A 14,206-nucleotide genomic window follows, 5' to 3' on the forward strand; every position below is an offset into this window, starting at 1 on the left:
GAGCCCTGCTTTAATGGGTATATTATTATCTTGTGAAGGGACTTCTTGTGTCAAGTAACGGCACGTTATTGTCAGTAACAGTAACGTCATTATTACGGGGGTAACAATACGTTTTTTGATCACTCAAAGTAGCACTGTTATTCCCATCACTGCTAATGAGATGGTGGGCAGTATGCGAAGTCCAATTTGGGTTTGATTCTGGAGACGGACACAGGAAAATATATTTGCATGGTTTAATTTAGATTTTTTTTTTCTTTTTTTTTTTTCTTTTACAATTATGTTTAAAATACAGAATTTTGAATCATTTTTAAAATGTATTTGATTTTTGGAAATCATCCCACAAACCCCACTTTGGGAACCTCTGGGCCAAGAGATGTGATTCATATTTCTGACACCACTGTGGATGCTGCCACACGCGCACGCACGCACACACACACACACGCACGCACGCACATACACACCGCTTATCTAATATCAGGACAAGGTCAGCATCTGTCTGTAGAGATGAATAGAACAGTGATCCTCCTCTCCCTCTCTCTCATTCTTTCTCTGCCTCCTTCACTCCATCTCTCTACCATCACATCTCCAGTGTCTCTCAATTAAATTCACATTCGCTTTATTTGCATGAATGTTACAAGAACTATGTTGCCAACGCATCAAAAGTCAATTAAACTAAACTAAACTAAACTAAACTCACAGAATCAAATATATACAAATAAAATAAAATAAAAAGTATGTCTCTCTATTCCTTCCTGCCTTGTCACTTGTCCTGCAGCGTGTGTGTGTCACCTCTTCTCCTGCTCTGCTGGTGTTCACTTCTTCCCATCACTTCTCTCCTCCTCCTGTCACACTGTCCTGCTCCTACAGCAGCTCTGTGCAGTCCTGATGTTCCCTTACACACAGCACAGTCGATGTCTGTCTGTTGGAGTTTGAGGAGCGGGTCTGTGAAGATTGGATCATGACTCAAAACTCATTTGAAGACAAAGCGCTCACAGTGAATCATCAGTAGGCCCTTTAATATTAATGATGGTGTGAAATGTTTGTGGCGGCGCTGATAATCGGCTGAGTGAACGCAGGGCAAACACTGGTGTGTGTGTTGTTGTGCTGCTGATGTGTATCTGCAGCGGTGCCTGCCTGTCTGTGGTTATGTTTCTGCCTCTACTTCCTTGTACGTCAGGACAGATAAGATGTTTGTGGGTTTAGAGTTTACGTTCAACTCAACCTACTGTACTGTACACCTCCTGTTGAACCAGAGCCTCCACCTCCGTTCTCTTCTTCTGTGGTGTTCGCATCAGTTCAGAAGAAACAGCTGGATCCAAGATCGTATTGTGTCTCCGTGTTAGTGCAGATCAGATTATTTTGTCACTGGCACTGCACATTTGTTTAGTAAAGCCACATTTTCATTACTCAAGGCTTTTCTTCACTGGTTAGCACTAGCAGAGGTGGTCATGTAAAACCTTAGCCTTTACTTAGATCAGACATCTCTTTTCCAAGGGAGACCTGGCCAAGAGGGAAGCCACATAGTGGCATAAAACAGTTGACAACAAATTAGACAAAAAAACATTGAAACTTTCTCATGAAACACGTCATTTAATCTAACAAGGGCTTGAAGCTGAAGTTCAGATAGGTAGAAACCTAAATGCTTTTTTGCCCAGTTCAGTTGGTACAGTACACTTTACCTCGAAAACAACTCGTAACGTTCCGTTATTATCTCATAGTGTGGTGAATGTGCAGGTCACAACTTGAGTTTGATGAGGGAAACCAAGAAATCCCATTAGCCTCCGTAGCGTAGCTCTGAGCAGCTCGTGGCTCTGCTCCGCTGTTCTAAAAATAGCTTGGACCGACAATTAAAGGTAACGAACATTTTCCTAAAACTATAGGGATTATGGCAATGGGCAAATTTGCTGAAATGTTGAACTATTCCTTTAAGGAAGTCCAAGAATAGAGTACACAATAGTGAGTGAGGGGACTACAGTTGGTGGTGAATCTCAGTGCCCCATGGTACAAACTATCCAGCATGCAAAGACATTGAGCAGAGGCATTCATATACAGCACATCTCCATAGTCAATAACATGCAAAAAGGTTGCTTCCACCAATTTTTGTTTAACATGAAGAGAAAAGCAAGACTTGTTTCTATAGTAAGTTGTATATTGTTTTACAACATCCAACGACGATTATAACGATTACAACATTTTATAACAAACTGAAAGTGTTCCTCAAGCATGTAGCTCTGTTTACCTTTCATGCTGCTGCAAAGCAAACATACAGTATGGTGATAATCAGTCAGATCTTGAAATGTCTCGTCTCATCTGAGCGACATTTTAATCAGTTGTTGATTACATCATCTCTTTTCTAGTAGGAAGCTGAAGCTTAATAAGCCCACGTTCAAACATTTAATACCAATAATGTCAAATTTCTCCACAAAGAACCACAGCAGGAAGTTGTAGCCTACATTATGACTGTAGAAAAGGTGCATGACTCAAACAGTGAAAAGACCTCATCCAGATCATCTGACGCAAACACGGGCTCAGGGAATTCTGGGTAACGCAGTGATAAACTGTTTGGTGGGAGCCACCTGCAGGCAAAATCGAACAGGGCCTCAGATGTTATGGATCGCCGTTTTTGAGAGTTGATTGCAACCCAGAGGCTCCTGAATTCAGAGAGAAGATATGAAGCTCAACAGCTTTTTGTCTGAGTGTGTGTGTGTGTGTGTGTGTGTGTGTGTGTGTGTGTGTGTGTGTGTGTGTGTGTGTGTGTGTGTGTGTGTGTGTGTGTGTGTGTGTGTGTGTGTGTGTGTGTGTGTGTGTGTGTGTGTGTGTGTGTGTGTGTGTGTGTAGCACAGTCTGACGCGAAGACTGACGTGATCTCTCAGCCCTGCCTCTTGTTCTCCGTCGTTGTGTGTTGTTCATGAAGACCGAACACCCAGAAGCACGAGGATGAAGCCCGGTCAATTCATTAAAGGCATAGTTCACCCAAAATTCAAATTTCACTCATTATCTACTCACCCTCATGTCAACTAAGACCAACTTTCTTCGTCCAAAAAGACACACCAAAAAACATCCAAATATCTCCACACAGCTCATGTGTAATCTCCCTCTTGTATTGAAGCCCCAACATGAGAAATTGCTCCGAAAAAAATTAAATAAGTCTATATTTTAAGCTTGTTTGTAGCGGAAGCTCCCAGTGTCTCGGTTCACTGCTCTTCCTGTGACCAGCGGAACAATTTCTCATGTCGGGGCTTCAATACAAGGCGGACATTACAGACGAGCAGCATGGAGGTATTTGGATGTTTTTTGGTGTGTCTTTTTGGATGAAGAAAGTTGGTATCCATTCACAACCATTACAGTATATGGACAAATACTGCTGCGCGGACCCCCCCCCTCCGTAACTCAGAGAAGGGACGGAGGACTCTGAAAATTCTCACAGCTCTTAGTCGACATGAGGGTGAGTAGATAATGAGTGAAATTTGAATTTTGGGTGAACTATCCCTTTAATACAGGAAGTGGAGACAGGACCATCAGTGCTTATAAAACTGCCCCCTGTCATGTGACCAGGCCGTGGTTACTCCCCCCCCCCCACCCCTTTTTGCTCCATGTCTCTGCTCAATGAAGGTCAGTGGCAGCTTATTGATTCTGGCTGGCCGTCTCCTCTGCGTATACTGTACAGAGGCTTTTTATAACCCCACAGACGGACCGGACCACAGACACAGCTCCTCACGCTCCTGTCTGTGCCTCTCTCTCTAGGATGTGTGCTGTTACTGTCTGCGTCTGTCTGTAATGATTCACCGTCCACTTCATGCTCTTTGTCTGTGCGTTACCTATTACTGTGCGCGCGTGTTCGTCAGTGGAGATACCCCCTCCATTCTCTGTACAGATGCACACACACATACACACACACACACCTCCTCCTTATGACTGGTTTTCTCAGCAATCAATATTCTGCAGTGGAGCTCCTCGGCCTGCACCCTGTTAAGCCTTGCAGCATGTGTGTGTGTGTGTGTGTGTGTGCTTGTCTCCAGCCAGTTGCTGCTTATCAATATCTTCACCTCTCCCTCAGTTCAGAAATGATCCTCTCCTCTTTCCTGCGGGCCTCATCGATCTCTGTGAGAGATGGATGCAATCAGAAATAAGACGTTGTTGCCCGACTGAAGGCTGACCGCCCGTCACCGTTGAACGACTGGAACTTATTGCCTCAAATTTCTCCCCCACCAGCGTTATCAAGTGGAGGCTTTTAAAACATGGCCGCCGCTTTAGGCCGTAACATATGGAGACACACTGGCACTGACCTGTGATGATTCTGAGCATTGTCGTCACAGTAAACTGATTACTTTTTTAATTTATTTTTTTTCTCCTGTGACATCTGATGTGCGGTGTGAGCGGCCACACAGATGACTCACTCTGCATGTGTGGGTTTCACTTTTTCCTCCCACAGACATGCGCCGGTGGTTAAGTGGAGATTGCGATGGTCGTCCGCCTCACTTATCGTGGCATATGCCTGTTTCTCTGTGTGTTTCTACACAACCATCATGAGATCTCTCTCTCTGTCTCTCTGTGTCCATGTCCCCTGTAAACAAAGAGGAGGGACGGGAAATGATGGAGTTTATTTTCATGCTGGGGGGGCAGGGGGGGTGTCACCGCGGGAGATTTTCCCAGCGGGTAATGAGAAGGTGACATCACCGGTGTTGGCCATTTACACCGGACATTCTGCCAGAAAGAAACATGAAGATAACACATATTAGCTCCAGATGCTGCCACCTCCAGGAGATAAAGCTTCAGATTGGCTGTATTCAAAACCGCCTACTACTGTACATACTGCATTAGTATGTATTACTGCATACTAAATGTGTGATTCAGTATGCTATTCCGTACAGTATAAGTATCCCAGAATGCATTTCGCTCCAACCGACTGCAATAGCGGTAAAGCAGCCAAAAGCTGTTTTAATTCTCGCTGTACTGTAGCTCTGTTAATATGTCACTTTATTATTGTTTGAATATTTCTTCATGCAAGAAAGTAACCGTTGAGATCCCCAATCTGTGAGTTTATCCAAATAACTGTTTGAAAATTTGATTTTGTTTGTTTTGGGAGAAGTGAAGCTCCACCTGTGGGAGCAACCGGTCGTCTCAGAGGCAGCAGCTCGGTCTGCTGAGGTGATTCGGCCGGTCAACCTGCATAATCCCGGGAGAGAAAACAAGCCCATTAACCTGGGTTTTTGCAAGTTATTGGCTGGTTAAATTCCTTTTAGGAGGTAAATGTTGGTCTCATTTGGTTTTGCATGAATTTACCTCTAAAACAACTGCTGATGCACGTTCCCGTTGGGGGCAGTTTTTCATCAAGCAGTCTCTGCATTTGCCTCTAAAACAACTCTGTCTGGTAACGTTCTGTTATTTTCTCATAGTGTGGTAAATGTGCAGGTCACAACTTGTCCACCAGAGCGTTTTGGAGTTGTTGGATTGTGTATTTGATGAGGGAAACCAAGAAATCCCATTAGCCTCCGTAGCGTAGCTCTGAGCAGCTCGCGGCTCTGCTCCGCCGTTCTAAAAATAGCTTGCACCGACAATTAAAGGTAACGGACCTACCAATGGCCCAATTTGCCAAAATGTTGAACTATCCCTTTAATGTGTGAACTGGACAGAAGAGCTGCGGTGCCTTGGGGCTTTGTACAGAAATCATGACATTTACATCAATTAATAAATGTTTTACATTGATCTGATTGGTCTACATTAAATTTAATTTTATTAAGCTTCATAACAGGGTTAGGGGTCAGGGTGAAGTTACTTCACTCATCTAAACCATCTTAGTGTTGGAGGTCAAATGTGCATTGCATTGTGGGGTACAGTATGCAACGCAATGTAGACAGGTCCGATGCTGGAGATTTTCGCATACTGCAGATTTTGCTTTTGTTTGCATACTGTATACTATATGCTACATTTTATGTATGCTGTTTTGAATAGAGCCATAATCTCATTAATGTTAAGGTGACATTTTCACTTTGAATTCTAAACCTTCCACCGTGGTCTTGTCGGTCAACTCTCCACTCTGCTCTCAGAGTCCACACTTCCAGGTTTCTGTTGTAGAGTTTATTTAAGTACTGTATTGATATTACAGTGTTTTATTTGCTAATGCAGATACGCTCAACAAATGGCTTTTATAGCTATAAGACATATGAAAGCAAAGTGGGGCTGGTGGGCAAGTTATGTCATCACAGCGGCACCACGGCAACTGTTATTACTTATTCTAACAGCAGCTTGATTGTTTTGTGGCGTGATGACGACATTTCATCAGGAAAATAGTGGACGTGCAGCAGAAGCTGCTGTTGGTGATGACTGTGATGGGATAACGCTGATGGTAATGGTCACTGTGATGCTGGCGGTGATTGCAGCCGGACCTGTGACTCCTCCCACACTGACACATGTTGTCCCTGGGCTGTTAAAGGAAAAAAAATAATAGAATCCATGAGTGGATAAGTGATCAACGCTCTGATTGGATGTATGTGTCTTTGTACCACAGTGAATATTTCAGCCTGTTTGTCCCCATCAGGCTGCAGCTCATCTTCCTCATCCTGCTGTGTGTTGTTCATTATATTTATTCTAACTTAGGACAGAGACTTATATTCATCCGAGGGGTCAAGAGGTGATAAAAGAAAGGAATATGTTGCGGTTGCACAAAACAGTTTATTTCGCTTAATATATGATTATATATGTAATCACCATGGCTGTAACTGGACACGGAGTGACGCAGTCTTGTTAACCAATAACAGCTGATAACTGCTCTCCATACATGTGGAACGATGGTGATGATGGATGATGATGATGATTGGAGCCAGTAGTTATAGTTTTACTGGATTCCTTCAAAACCCCCATCACTATTATGGACAGTCAACCTGGATCAGTTTCCACGGAAACCAACAAACATAATAGGAAGAGAGATGTAGAGCCAGGAAAAGAAACGCAGCGAGAGAGGGAGTGGTTCCTGCTCCTGATGGATGTGGATGAAGAACATCTAAGAGAGCTGCAGCAGGAGAGATGGGAGGGAGGGAGGAGCTGGAGAACAGTGGGAAGGTGGGGGGTGGGGTGGGAGGTAAGGCCGAAGCAGGAGGAGAGGGGGCTGGGGGGGGGGGGGTGGAGTTTGTGCTAAAAGGCAGGAGGAGGAGGAGGAGGATATGGCAGGTTGATGATGAGGAGAAGGGAGCAGGGAGACGAGGGAGTTGGCAGGGTGAGGGGACTGTGAGGAGGAAGAACGGGAACGTAGGCAGAAATAAAGGCAGATAAATGAGGAGGTGGGATGGTGCAGGGAGAGGGATGGGTGGGGGCAGGGAGATGAGGGAGGTGGAAAGATGCCAATTTGACAACCAGGGAGGCTTCAGGGTCCAGCTCTGCACCACCACTGCGTGGAAAACAAAGAGAACAAAGAGACTGAGCACCAACCACCCCCCTAACCCCCAATCACCCCCCCACCCACTACTCTTTGTGAAGAAACAATGTCCACCTTAATTGATTTTCTTAATGAAATTCATTGTGCGGTGCTCTGCTGGGGACAACCTGAGACCAGGCTGGGAGTTTGGGTCCTGATAGAATCCAGAGCATCAAGAAAACACAGTGACTATTATAAAGTCTCTGTCCTCTGCCAGTCAGTGTTTTTTTTTTCCCTTTAATTGACAGGACAGTTGAGAGAGACAGAGAGAGGGGGAATGACATGCAGCAAACACATACAAAGAAACCGGAAAACAGAGAGAGTGGAAAGCTTGACCGCTGTAAACAAACTCCAAACATTATAAGCCGACTAAACACGAGAAGTCGCGCCAGAACAAATACGCCGATCGGATCGACACCGCGCGGACGTGTTTCATGCGCCGTATCCGAGGGACCTGATGGAAGTCCGTTGTTGGTGTTACATTACGTCTAGCGGTGTAGCTCAGGTTACAGGTATGAGGTGCGCCGGTAAATAAAACTTACTCATTGCATTTCAGGCAATGTGAAGAATAACAATAAGCCGGTGTGTCTTGAGACAAATGAAGGCAGCAAATCAAAACAGGGATGTCACCATTATAGATTTTCTTGGTACGATTATTGTCAGAGGAATAATCACGGTACTATGATTATCACAATTATATTGCATTCATTAATTTCACAATCATATGAATGTGTAAAATTAAAATTTTTACACAAAATATCTTAAAGCAGAAGTAAGCGATATTTTTGTGTTAATATAAGTCTTAAATAGTTCTATCTTCCAACAGCAATCACTTACATAGAGTGTTTGGACCGAAACACGGGTCTGTCAGTCACTCTGCTCTGCTCTGAGCCGAGGAGAAAACTTTTCTCGTATCCTACAAGTTTTATCCAATGAGGAGAGAGAACGGCATGCAGGGCTGTGTGACGTAGGGACGAGGACCAATAGATCCATGACGAGGGCGGGGGCTGCTAACTCCATCGGCTGACAAGAGGTTATGGTGCGTTCAAGGCAAGGTAACTCGTGTTTTTCCGACCTGTGAAGTCGTACCAGTTCGATCTGGTACGAGTTCACGGGTCGGAAGTTACGAGTGGCCGTTATAGTGACTTTCACAGGTAAAACAAGTCGGAAAAACACGAGTGGGTTGCCTGGAACGCTACAAAGTCGTAAGTCGTGACGTGAAGCTGTAATTTACGGTTTCAAAAGCCTGCCTGGAACGCAGCATTAGCCAAAACGATCGCTTACTTCAAGTATCTATTAAGATATGACCAATTATTAATCCCCCAGGGGAAGTGTCATTAATTGTTATCCATACCAAATGTTTACGTTTATTTTAATCATTTTTTTAAATTACAGAAATGACACGCCAACATTTAAATTCCTACCAATTCAGTGTTACATTAGGTAAATGGACCAGTATCTGTGCATTTACCTTTACTTTGGCGCACATCTGCCGATACGGTTCCGACATAATCTTTTTCAGAAAGTGACGGTATTTATAGGAATCTTTACGATCAATTAATTGTGGCATTTAATACCGCGATCAATTGTGAAAACAAGTAATCATGACATCCATAGATCGAAGTGTGTTGGACATTTTTCATAGAAAATGAATTCACATTATAAATCAGTTATGAAAATAGATGGTTTGATGATTCTTCACTGATGAGTCTCAGCTCAACTTGACTTGAATCAGATCGTACGTAGCACTGAACACCGCTGCTCTGTGAATCGGTTTACAATCAATAACAGTTTTTTGTAAAAATCAACCAGCACTGAAACAATTAGTCAATTAATTAACTGTCAGAAATATATGTAACCATGGCAACAGTACGCATAAAAAACAGAGGCAGTAATAGCATCAAAATGCTTTGAAGGCAGACGGAATACATTCAGGTGTGACTTTAATATTATTTATGACAAACTCATGTAGTGCTGTGTTTTATATTTATAGTCCCTGCACCTGCGTGAAATAAGGTTATAAGGTACACACACACACACACACACACACACACACACACACACACACACACACACACACACACACACACACACACACACACACACACACACACACACACACACACACACACACACACACACACACATACACACACACAGTAGTAGTTCTATCTCTTGCATTTCTTCTCCAAACAATGCCAAAGTCAGCACTGTGCTCAGGTGTGCCATCAGCGAGCTACCTGCAAAGTCTGCAGTCAGTCTGGTGAACTGATCCAGAGCCAGCGGCCCGGTGATTAACACACAGACAGTCTAGAGATAGATGGCTAGGTCGAGAAAACACTGCACAACTCGTGTTGCTCATGCAAGCAGTAAAATAAAACGTCTAAGATGCTGAATACGCACTAAGGATCCTATAGATAGGGCGTGTGTGTATGTGTGTGTGTGTGAGTGTATGTGTCAGCGTGGCAGACACACAGACCCGGGGCGTCATGGCAGAGAGGTGAAGTGAAACACACTCTGAAGATCACCTGAGCTGACACAATCCCTGCTTGTAGTTACTGTCTATGATGATTCAGTAAAAAGGCCAAACAGGAGATTTAATGTCAGACACAGGTGCTGCTCCTCCATCTCTCTCTCAGCATCATTCATTCATATCATATTACAGAGAAGCAGTTATACATCCATGTGTGTGTGTGTGTGTGTGTGTAAACCGTGACCTCTAGAACTAGAAATAAGCTGAGTGTGATTTAATAATTGAAACCGTTGCTGGTTTCATTTGCTGCCGTTTGATTCTTTTGCGACATTCTAATTGCTAGAATAAAAAAAAGAAAATCAACAGATTCATTGATAGAGAAAATAATCATCACATGACAGACTACAATAAACAAATAGACTTTTCTTTGACCCGGAGGCATTGAGTATTGAGTTAATGAGAAGAGGCTCTACTATATTTAATGGAAGCTCAGTGCCTCATCATTACATTATAAAGCTGTATTTCCCCACATACGCAATAATCGCAGTCGGCTGATTTGTTATTTAACAAGGATTCTGGGGTGCTCTGGGCTTCTCTAGTAAAACATCAAATACGCTGTATAATTTGTGTTGGCAGAGAGGCTCCGCAGCCCTCCAGTGGCTCCGTCTGTGGGGACACAGACAGTTGAAAGCCACAGATTACAACTCCTACAGAGGAAGATTCCACAGCGGAGCGAAGCTGCTGGTTTGATGTGTAGCTGTGGTGCAGGACTCTCGTGTTGCAAAAGACCAGAACTGGATGAATTTCCTGGAAATGTGTTTGATTAACGCACAAAGACCCGTTTCAAACAGATCGGTTCACATTTTATGCTTTAGAAAACTGTGACCAGGCTGCACTGACTTAACTGTAAAGGTAGAGTCTGTAGAATTTTCCCAAAAAACTAAACATAGACTTGTACTGCTTAATCATCACCTCTGGGCTTCTACTCATGTGTGGTGGTGACTGTGTGTCTGCCTGTGTTGTCGGTGTGTTTTCATCAGCCAATGACAGCGCAGGTGAAGTTGGGGGGTGTGCAAAGTTGAGCCCGAGAGGAGGGGTCCAAGTGGAATGTTGTGTTTACAAACTGCAACAAACAGACCTACGGACTCTACCTTTAAGTTACTGTCTCTATCCATTTGGGAGTGAGTGAGGAAAGTGGAGAGAAAATGTGCAGATGAGATCAAAGCGTGGACATAGTAGAAAGAGGAGGTGATGGAGGAGAGGAGGTGATGGAGGAGAGGAGCTGATGGAGGAGAGGAGGTGATGGAGGAGAGGAGCTGATGGAGGAGAGGAGGTGATGGAGGAGAGGAGCTGATGGAGGAGAGGAGGTGATGGAGGAGAGGAGCTGATGGAGGAGAGGAGGTGATGGAGGAGAGCAGCAGCAGAGAGAAGGACAAGACGGGGAAAGGAAGGGTGTGAATGGAAGGAAGGAGATGAGCAGAGAGAAGGAGATGTGCCCTTCCGCTTGTCCGGTGGCTAACCTGATTAGCTTAGCAATGCCATAGGACCAGATCCGGCAGTTCTGAACACACACACACACACACACACACACACACACACACACACACACACACACACACACACACACACACACACACACACACACACACAGCAAATACAATGCTTTCTACACAATGAGCAGACTTGTCATGCTCTGCTTGTAGAGCAACGATTTGCATTCAGGCATCTGGACTTTACTATCAAGGGGTTTGTGGAGAGACTGTGGAGAAGCTCAGCACATAAGAGAAATAAGGAAGGTGTGCACACAGATATGCGTTAAAGGGGTAGTTCAACATTTTGGCAAATTGGCCCATTGCCATAATCCCTATAGTTTTAGCGGTAGGTTCATTACCTTTAATTGTCGGTGCAAGCTATTTTTAGAACGGCGGAGCAGAGCCGCGAGCTGCTCAGAGCTACGCTACGGAGGCTAGTGGGATTTCTTGGTTTCCCTCATCAAACTCATCAAATACACAATCCAACAACTCCAAAACACTTTGGTGGTTTATCCGGTGCTGGGTGCTGAGTGGACACTTCCTCTGTGAATGTGAATCCACCTCATTTTTCCCTCCTGGTAATTCCCACATGCTGTTCCACTTCTTCTGCTTCCTGCTCTCTCCGCTCTCGTCACTCCGCCTCCTCTGTCGACCCGTCTCTGTTTCTTCTTCTTCTGCTCCACTGGCTACAACTTCTCATCTGTCTCCTCTCTCTCTCTCTCTCTCCCTTCTCTCTCTCTCTCTCTCTCTCTCTCTCTCTCTCCACTCATTTCTTTCCTCAGGCGCTTTTCTCCTTCTGCTGCTCCACATCCACGCTTCGTCTTCCTCAGCCTCTCACCTTCTGTTTCTTCATGATTGTCTATAGATTCAGCTTCTCCCCCCCCCCCCCCCCTCCTCCTCCTCCTCCTCCTCCTCCTCCTCTTCTTCTTCCTCTTCTTCCTCGCAGCTCCGCCCCTGTTCCCTTTCACCATCTGCCCTCTTGGCTTTAGAAAGACACCATGTTTGTCGGGGTGTCGGTCGGCGATCCGGCCTTCTTGCTCTTCCCTCTTGTCCCTTTTTTTTATCTCTCTGTGTTGTACAAACCCTCTCAAGAAGTTCAAATGTTCTTCACCTCTCTCACCTCCGCCCTGGTAAAAATAGACAATAGAGAAAAGTGTCTGTTAATTATTCATCCTGGGTTCACTTTACTGCTTTGCACCTCTTACAGTCTTCACCACAGTCATCATCATCATCGTCGTCGTCGTCATGTGGTGTGTCTTCCACATCACTGTTCATCACTGTTTTCACTCTCTCTAAAATCCTGCAGTGTTTCACATTTCAAGATAATTAACAAAGAAAACTGGTAAATAACTTTGAAGCTACTTATCTCAGCAGCGTTGGCTGCACGGCAGCGTTTGAGGAGTGTGTGTGTGCCTCCGCATACATAAAGTCCATTTGCGTATGTTCCATAATTAATTCTCTTAAGACAAAGACAGAAGCAAAGACAAATGTAGAGAGAGATGGGGGGAGGGAGGGAGGGAGGGAGGGAGGAGAGGGGGGTAGAGAGAGAGAGAGATAAAAGTGTGTTATTGAGTTCGCCCCATCGCTCCAAATCCTGTTTGTGTGTTAATCTATCAGGCAAGAACACCGCTGTTCATCCGTATGCAGATGAGGACAACTCATTACTGAGACCATTAATAAACCACACACACACACACACACACTTAAGAAGACTCTTGGCTCTCCTCTGTTTGGCTGACTGAGGGGAAATGAACATGGGGAGCAGGGCAGAGGGAGAAGATGACAGGATGGTAGAATCCCACCTGACTGACCAGCTGATGTTTCAGTTTGAGAAACATCTAACCTGGAACATTGATCTAATATATACAGTATATATATGTATATACATATATAATTCCTGGACAGAGGCAGTCAGTCAGCGTCGTTATCAGTGTGTCATTGTGTATCCTGACATGGCTGAAACATTCCTAAAATGTATAATGTTAGGCCAGTTTGCCAAGCACTCCATTTGTTGGTGAACTTGATAAAGCTACAGTGTGAGTGTGTTCACATCACACACAGTACTGATGTGTTTTTCAGGCTGTAAGATTAATTTAAATAAGATTAGATTACCTTTATTGTCATTGTACAAATTTTTAATTTTAGGACTTTAAAGGGACAACGGGGAGTTTCTCCATCAGCAGAATGAAAAATTCCGCGACAATAAAAAAGTCTCATATTAATGTGGATGAATCTACGTTACCCACTTGTTAATTGGCCCATTTTCGATAAATATATCGTTTTGTCTCTATCGTTATTTTGTTATTATTAGTGGTGGCGGAAATGCTGGTCGAGCCGACCAGCGTTTCCTTACTTTCGGTTTCGCGGCGAGTCATGAGAATAACGCCGCCGAATCGCCGCTTATGGTCGGAACTACGATGGTATATGATCGTCTTCGAACCTCTGACTTTAATTCTTGACGAATGAAAACACGAGTCTGTCTTGCGCCGGTCAAAGAATTTCACGGTGCGCACGGTGAAAACGCTTCGCTTTTCCAAAACTCCTTGTTGTCCCTTTAAGGCGTTTAAGTTGTGACCTGCACATTCACCACGCTATGAGATAATAATGGAACATTACAATACAGAGTTGTCTTAGAGGTAAATTCATGCAAAACTGCTGATGCACGTTCCCGTCGGGGGCAGTTTTTCAGCAAGCAGTCTCTGCATTTGCCTCTAAAACAACTCTGTCTCATAACGTTCTGTTATTATCTCATAGCGTGGTGAATGTGCAGGTCACAACTTGTCCACTAGA

The 14,206-nt window shown here is 44.3% G+C and overlaps 1 protein-coding gene across 1 annotated transcript in view; it reads left to right on the plus strand.

Annotated features, from left to right (window-relative positions):
- LOC310989284 (nucleolar protein 4-like) overlaps window positions 1-14,206 on the plus strand; it is a gene marked incomplete at both ends in the record, with an annotated part of 205,995 nt that overhangs the window by 94,597 nt on the left and 97,192 nt on the right. The window lies entirely within an intron of this gene.

This window comes from Trachurus trachurus, assembly GCF_905171665.1.
Source record: "Trachurus trachurus genome assembly, chromosome: 7".
Lineage (NCBI taxonomy): Eukaryota > Metazoa > Chordata > Actinopteri > Carangiformes > Carangidae > Trachurus > Trachurus trachurus.